We start from the raw sequence: 9,198 nt of genomic DNA on the forward strand, positions 1-9,198 counted from the left end.
CAATGAACATGCAAAGCTGATGAAACATGAGTTTTAGAGCTATAAATAACAGGTTTAAAATATTTTCCTGGGCAGGGCTCGACAATAAGCACTGTCCGATGGCACATGGCCAAAGATGTTCGGGGCTTTCGTCACAAAAGTTTATCATTTTCACATTTTTAAGCCTTGCCACTTTAAACATTCAAGCAATTTTAAAGCATTCAAGGGCAAGAAAACACGAAAGACAACTACATTCAGTACAGCGCTCACACAGAGAGTCTCAGACAGTAAGCGGCCACCAAATTTAATTTTTTTCACGTCTTGCTTTAAAGGGGTCATGAACTGCGTTTTTTTTATTTTTTTATTTTTTTGCACTGTTGTTTATTATTTTGCAATCTGAGCACCGCTTATTTGGTTATCAAGATTTTTACAAGAATTTAAGAGTAATAGGCTATTTTCTGTCCTGTTTTTAACCTATCCTCATCAAAATGCTGTGTTTGAATAGACATGTCAGATTGTAGACTCGGAAGTAAATGTCCACTACTATGATTGGCTAAAACTTGTGTATGTTTAACGCTGCTGTGCAGGTGCAAAACGCAAAAAATACTGAGTACATATCAAAAAATCTGTAATAACAGACAAAGCAATAGTGACCACATAAAAGACTCAATATAGCCAGCACAGCATCGACTTTTAGTTTCAATCTTATTGAAAATCCCTCGTCAAATTGTCTTTTAGTTTCAATCTTTCTATGCCTGGTTTGTAAATGAATCTGCAGTAAAATGAAGTGAACAAAGGACCAAGTTCATACTGAGGTGGTCTGGAACTTCATTAAAAATAAAGTTCATCAACTCTTTCCTAAGTTTCCTTCAGATGGAAGGTAATTCACACACTTTTTTTTCCCAAAACTTGGCACTGCCACAGTGCCTTTTTGTATTTAGAGCCATCTTTATCCACATATATACACATAAACATATGTTTAGTCACACTATTACATCATGGAGTGGCACATTCCACAAACTGTCATTTTGTCAGACTGTCTTCAATATAAACTGTTTTTTGTTTGAGATTTCAGGCTTTTTGGTTTTCATAAAGTATTTTTTTTTTTTTCAGATTAGTGGAAAGAAAACACCCAAAAGACAATGTTAAGTGTTTATTTTATAACACTATCTATTTGTGTCAATAGATTTCAAGTACAATACATTTGTTTGAAGGCCATTTTCTCAAAATTATTTTTTCTTCTACACCAAGCCATAAATCTCCACTTCAGTAGCACTTACACACACCAAACATTACATTTTTATTCCTGTCTATATTCTGAAGGTTTTTACAGAGGGGTGTGTTCATATATCATGTGCTTGATTTTATATGATTTTATTTCGTAAAAAATTGTAAAAATATACAAATGTCAAAATTACTTCTGTAAAAACTTTTGACTCTAATATATCCAAAAAAAAAATAAACAAGAATTTTGAAACATCAGCCATTGTTTCGATTTTTGTCCTAGAAATGTATGCAAATTAGCACATATTTCATTAAATAATGCCTAATTTGCATATTAAAACAACATTTTAGAAAACTTGTAATACTAAATTTTTTTGCAATTATCAATCTAATCAATCAACTGGGTAAGTAAGGTAATACTATTAGTTTTTTGTTTTTTTTACCCTATTCACCTTAAGTGAAAAACGGTTCAGAAAGAAAATCGGATGTCAATTATTATTTGTGATCCATGAGTTGTCTCTTAAAGTGACCAAGCCTTTAAAAAAGAGAAGAAAAAAAACACTGAATAACTTTAATCTATATTTAATTTACACAGTGCAGAAGTGTTATTGTACATTTGATTATTCATTTTTATATTCGAACACCTACAAATCTAAAAACCTACAGCATTATTATACATTTGATCTATTTATTTGTGCTATTGCTTGTAAATTTACCAACTGTTCACTTTTCTTTAGTAATATTTGAACTTTATATTTGTTAGTCTAGTAGTTTTTGCTGTGGTACGGAATTTTGAAATTTTACTGGTATTCAAAAAAAATTTGATAATTTCTTTATTAGAATACAGGAGTAGTACAAAAGCATGTGTCAAAATCAAAGATATCTTTTTGTGGCAGGGCCAATGCAAATGTTGGCAGGGCAAGTAAAAATTTAAACCAGTGCCATGACTAGCCCAGTAGAAAAAAAATCATTTGTGTTGAGGCCAGCTGGATATGAAGAGTGATTTTTGTTTAATAATATAAGTACATTTTGAATGATTATAATGCATCACATAATAATTATATTGTATCAGGCATACAAAATATGTATTTGCAAATCACCATTGTATTTTTAATTAGAAGAAAGAGGAATGGGTTTGATACAAAACATCTTCAGACAATTGAAAACTTAAGGCAAGTCTAAACAGTTCTAAAGTTTGATTTTTGTTTCTGAAACCGGATAGGTTTATGGTTTTGTGTGTCAGATCCTTTGTCCACAATCCCTGTGGAAAAATGGCAGAGAATGATTAATGGCTTAGACTGTCATTTTAGTGAGTAAGTAATTTCATTTTGGAGGTGAAACAATGATTTGAATCTTTGTCATTTTTATCTTACAAAAATAGCATTGTATTGTGCTAATGCAATGCTGCTGAATTGTAAACACTTATGAAACTTTAAGGAAAGAACAGGTCCTTTGTCAGACAATCTCAAGGTTCCAGTATTACAGGTTGCAGGATGGTTAAAACAAATCAGACAGATTCATCTCCCCAAACCATATACAGAAGTGGGTCGGCGCTCACAGGCTGTGTTAGCACACATTCTCGAGGTGTAGCAGAAGATATTAATTACTCCACTAACACTGAAAGCGGGGTCTAGGACTGGCAGATGGTGACCTAATATAAGAGGACGGTCCTGAAGGAAAGTGCCATTGATTTTCTTCTTCCTTTCTAAACTGGGGCCAGATGGGAACAGTGCCTCTTATTGACGCAACACTTCCACTTTCAATGCCAATTCAGCCAGTGAGCTTCACCCATTGTAAGGAGGCAACCCCAAGATGTAGGAACAGAGGCTCTGCTAATCCGTTTTCCTTGCAAAGGTGGGGGGTTGGGCGGTTGCAGATGGCCTGATTGCGGACACAAACGTTTAATTTCAAAAGACCAGGTAACACTGAGCTTCAACTGTTCTACTGAAGTTAGAGCAGGAGTAGCAAGTGTGCAACTGGAGTATTCCCAACTCTAAAGGCCATGTCCAAACTGATGCGTTTTCGTTTGAAAACGCATTTTTTTTGGCCCTCTGTACACACTGAGACAGCATTTTTGTCAAGGAAACCTGAGCTTTTTGAAAACGCTCTCCAAAGTGGATACATTTGAAAATGCAGTTTTCGCGTTATACTGTTGACTAAAAAAGGATGACGGATGAAAAATGATGACGCAAATTTGTACCAATAGATATCTATGTTCATACCGGTAATTGTGCCTGTTAATTTTCTATTCACTTCCACACTGTTGCTGAAGATATTTACTTTGTATACTCTTTATATTAACATTTTATGTAAATAGATTACATAAAAAGTACTCACAATTGCTGTCCTGCGGCAAAACAAGAGTGAGCGTGACATGGGCACTTCAGTTAATGATGAGATATTTCCATGAATAAAATGATCCTGCCAGAGGACTTGTGTGAAAACTTAACATTTTCCAATGTATCAATGTGGATGAGAAACTTTTAGAAAACGCTAATGTGGACAGAGAGTGTTTTAAAATGAATGAGGCTTCCCCACTAACCACTGCTGCACCAACAACTGTTGTTCAACCCAGTCAGAAAAAAATTAAGAACCCCAGGCCTTATAATGAATGACTGACAAAAGAATTTTGGTTTTATATTGTATTAGTGAATATGGGACACAACACTGACTATCCCCATTATGGGAATTCCTACAGAAGAAGCTAAGCATTATTTTTCTACAATGTCTCAGAATGTTATTTTTAAATGTACAACAGATGCAGAAGTGTACTTATTTTAAGGCCAAGTGACATTTAAAGACTAAGGGGGAATTCCATTGAATAATCAACAAACTGGAAAAAAGACAGACTCAAACTACTTTAATTTCCCATTTCACCTCAAAGGTGGGGTCTATGCTTTTATAACACTACAGGCTGTGGAAAATCTCAACTGTATTTAAAACCATTAAAAATGAAGAGTGCAGTGCTAAACATTTTTAAAAGGTCAAAGAAGTAAAGTTTTACATCATTTTAAGGTCAAGGACATTACACTCATTAAATTATTTAAAAAATTAATTTATTTTTGATCATTTACTCACCCCCATGTCATCCAAGATGTTAATGTCTGTCTTCAGTCGAAAAGAAATAAAGGTTTTTGAGGAAAACATTCCAGGATTTTTCTCCATATAGTGGACTTCAATGGTGCCCAATGGGTTTGAAGGGCTCTACATGATCCTAGCCAAGAAATAAGGGTCTTATCTAGCAAAATAATCATTCATTTTCTAAAAAAAATTAAGTTACATACTTTTTAACCACAAATGCTCATCTTGCACTAGCTCTGCGTCTTCACGCATTGCATAATCATGTTGGAAAAGTCATGGTTGGTTAGTTCTTCGTCTGAGGGCTTCGATTTAAAAAGGTAGGGCAGGGCGAAAAACTCATCTCATTTTCCTCTCTAACTTCAGAAATTGTCTGATGTTGTTTGTTTTTTTGCAAAGGGACTTACTTTGCATGTTCGCTTTGTAAACACTGAGTCTGAACTTCCACCTACGTCACACGTGCGTCATTACGGAATGCTTTAGATTGAGCTAGTGCACGACAAGACGAGCATTTGTGGATAAAAAGTACATAAGTTGACATTTTTTTTAGAAATTGACCAATCGTTTCAATAGTAAGACCGTTATTCCTCAGCTGGGATAGTGTAGAGCCCCTTTGAAGCTGCATTGAAACTGCAATTTGGACCTTCAACCCATTGGGCACCATCGAGGTCCTTTATATGAAGAAAAGCCCTGGAACATTTTCCTTAATAAAAAAAAACTTAATTTCTTTTCAACTGAAGACAGAAAGACATAAACACCTTGGATGACACAGGGGTGACTAAATTCTAAGGAAATTTTTATTCAAGAAGTGAACTAATCCTTTAAATGTCAGGGTGTTCTGATGTGAGCTTGGCATAATGTTTTAAAATTATAATAAAAATTGTAATGTATTTGAATATTTTAAATTATTTAGAAAATAAACACTACTTATTTAAAAAACTGTCTGACAAAGTCTAAATTCTTAGACCTTTTTATGACAAGTCAGGTGGTATATTGAGAGAGAGAAAGAACGAATTTTTGCCTTACAGTTATACCACATGACATTTTTACTGTCAAAATATTTTAACTGTTCTTGAACATGGTATAAAATGTAAGAAAAACTAAGACACTACTGTAAATACTTCTAAAAACAATGTATTATTCTTATGTGACTAAGACAAAGTGACTGACAGCAAAGCCACCGGGACAGGTTGCAGCTGGAGGACATCCACTCGACCCACAACAGAGCGATCAATGCGGTGGAAGTGACATCACGCCCCTGGAGACATTAATGGGGGGAAGCAGCACAGTGAGCAGCAGGAAGGCCACGGCTCAGGAGGCTATTTTTGCCTCCCTGAGATCTGAATCAGAGTGCCGCTATTGTTTTGGTTGGTATCTGTCCCCTGACCACTAAGATGAGCCATATCAAGAGCACGAGAGCCAGGAGGTGTCGTTACTTCTGCTGTACTCAGGCTCTGACTGTGTTTAAATACAGAAACACAGCGTCCTGCCCCCAGTCATGCAAATGATCGTTTTTAACCTTTGTGCTGAGGCAAAGTGACCCTCAGCCAAATCCAAATTTGATGCTTTTTTCTAAATAAGTGAACAGCCTCCCAGTTAATGATAGTTAATCAAAAATGAATATGAAATCTCATAATACGTTTCATTATAAAATTACATGAACACTCCAGAGAGGGCTACTTGAGTGCCATTTAAACTCAACCCATGTTTTAAATTTTGTCTTTTATTGTAAATATTTTATATTTGATTAAATAAACACATCAAATTTGATTAATATTTGATTAATCACTCTAAATAATTAAAGCACTGCTTGCGAGGCTGGACAAACATGGATAACAGATTTAGTTTTTGACTTTTAATCTAGATGTTTCTTTAATCTATTCTATATTTTACTTTTAGAAAGTGTTACTTTCTTTTCCCTGGCTAGGTACAATCCATGAATTAAAAGGGTCTATGCTGAGCAGAGAAAATTCAGTTAATGCTTTTTATATGAGGTTCAGTGTGTTTTTAGCTTGGTGGGTTTATTTAAAACAATAGGAATGAATGAAGCTGTTCTTTTTAAGCCCACTTGACTAAAAAGTTAGTTTTATAAGAGGTTCAAGCACAGCGCTGAAACCATATTGTAATTGTTTGTATGGTCATCGATCAGCGACCTCCACATAAAACTGATCGTGCAGACCAAACCGTAAGTCGTAGAGACTTGAAACTTGGAGGGATGGTAGAACTCACAACCTGACCAAGGCTTGCCCCAATTGGCCTGACGGGGACACTACAGCGAACAAAAGCTCATAACTCATAAACTGTCAGTTACAGACTCAACTGTCTTATGTTGTTGGAATTCTTGGCTCATGGCAGCACAGCTCAGATTTGACTGTTAGCCTAGCGAAATTTTTTGGTATTACGTATTTTTTGAAAAACATATTTTAACAACCTAGTCCTAGGTCTTTTGCCCGATCGGAACCAAACCAGTGCAGAAAGATTCTCTGGAGAGTAAATTTATCAAAAAAAAAAAAAAGTTAAACTTCTTAACTCACCGTCGTAAAGGGACGCCAAAACATTCAAAAGGGGCGAGGCCACTTTTAGTAAAATGCCTATAATTTCTGAACAGAATAAGATATCTTCGCCAAACTCAGAACACTTATGTAAGAGCTCAATCTGAGGTCACAGGGACAAAAACTATGGCTATAACTGTGCAACCATTTGTCCTATCAACATGAAAATTGGTGTGCACGGCCTTGGTCCAAAGTGCCACAGGTGTCTGTAAGAGAATTTGCGTATCTCAAAAAACATGGCCGCCACTAGCCAACAAAATTTGAGCAATAGTTCAATACAAACTTGACTTGAATTCCACTCACTGCCCCAAAGGTCTGAGAAAATTTCGAAATAAATCGGCCACTGGGGAGCAATAATAGATTTTTCAAGGGTGTAAATTATTGTACATTGCACGATATTCATATCATACGATTGAACTCCTCATTCCGGACAACTTTGCCTCTAGAACCACTGCTGTCAATCAAATCGTTTGTTAAATGATTGAGAAGATGTCAAAAACCTACTTCGTGAACTAGTCCTAGGTTTTTTGCTTAATCTGGAAAAAAAATACTGCGGTACAATTCTCTAGACTCTCTAGGTCAATAATTACAAAAAAAATGTTGAAATTCAGCCTTTGAGAGGCTATAACGAGGTATAAAGCCTGAAGGAAAGCTCAAAACCTCACGAAACATGCTGAGCACATGAGACTAAACAAGCATGCAAAGTTGTAAAAAGATTGGCCAACATCTAGCGCTACAACATTTTTTTTTAAATCATTGATTTAGGTGGGTACTGCCTTGTTAATAATACGTGCAAGCGCTTGAATCCCAATAATCGCTGCTTGCAGCTATATTTCAAGGATTATAATTACAGATAGAGCATTAAATCATCTTTTAGCTGAAGAGATTTCTAAGATGTTTTCATTTAACTGGTGCTGTCAATCGATTAAAAAAATGGAATCCCACCTAACATTAAAGTTATTTAATATACTTTTATATTGCAATAATTTCACATTAAATGATTCAATTAATGTAGAAACAACATAAACACAATATATTTTTAATATTTGTTAAATATTTTTTATGACTGAAGGCGAGTATCACTGACACCAATATTACTGATGTCTCTAAGAAATTGTTCTTTATTTTCCTAATATTTTACAATTAACTATAGCCAATTAACATCACATTATAATTGAGATTTTAACATCTGAAGTGAAGTTGGAGTGCACGTCTGAGAAGTATCCCGTTTGATGTGGTCGTAAAGACATTCTGCGACAACAATCGCACTTCTTGTCGAGAGAGAGAGAGAGAGAGAGAGAGAGAGAGAGAGACAAGCAGAGCAGCAAACATCCAATAAACACACATTCACTCACAGCCTAACACACCCCATCACACACACACACACACACACACACACACACACACACACACACACACACACACATCCTAACCCATCCCATCACACCTACACACATATATAATGTTCAAGTTCAGTGTTTGTTTATTTTTATTTATTAATCTTTGTTTACACTATTATTATTGCTTTATGTTATCTGTACTATTATTTTTGCAATAACTATCCAAGATAATATATATAATACTATCTTTTTATTTAATTGAACTATTATTATAATGTTGTGTACTAAATGTTCTAAATCATTTTCTATGTTGTTGTGATGCTTTGGCAATACAAAATGTACTTTTTTGTCATGCCAATAAAGCTTTCTGAATTGAATTGAATTGAATTGAATTGAATTGAGAGAGAGAGAGAGAGAGAGAGAGAGAGAGAGAGAGAGAGAGAGAGAGAGAGAGAGAGAGAGAGAGAGAGAGAGAGAGAGAGAGAGAGAGAGAGAGAGAGAGAGAGAGAGAGAGAGAGAGAGAGAGAGAGAGAGAGAGAGAGAGAGAGAGAGAGAGAGAGAGAGAGAGCTGTGAGTGGGAAAAAATGATTTCTTATGCTTACGCTTATGCTTCGGTTTCCCAATGTAACATTTAATTGATCAAAAGCACTGAATAAAAATTCACTTGAATAAATGTTTAATTTAATGACAGGGGGTCTAAAAAGCTGTTAGTGCTACAAGTGAAGAATTCTTTGATGAAAGGAGTGTTTGAAGAATGCAGCATTTATTTAAAACCAGTAGCTGTACTTAATAAATATAACTAAATATAAATATAACTATAGCTATTAAGAAACATAAAAAGATTTTGTGATTCCAAACATATTAATGGTAATAAATAATGTACATTGCCTTATTAGGGTCACTACCATACAGTCACGGGGGATCCTTGCTGCAGTGGTGTCTGTTTGCAGCTGTTCCAACATCCCTGATGACATACTCGCCCACAAAACACTGCACCACATCGACACCGCAAGATCTAAATCACT

The sequence above is a fragment of the Garra rufa genome, chromosome 12, assembly GCF_049309525.1.
Source record: "Garra rufa chromosome 12, GarRuf1.0, whole genome shotgun sequence".
In the NCBI taxonomy this organism is placed as follows: domain Eukaryota; kingdom Metazoa; phylum Chordata; class Actinopteri; order Cypriniformes; family Cyprinidae; genus Garra; species Garra rufa.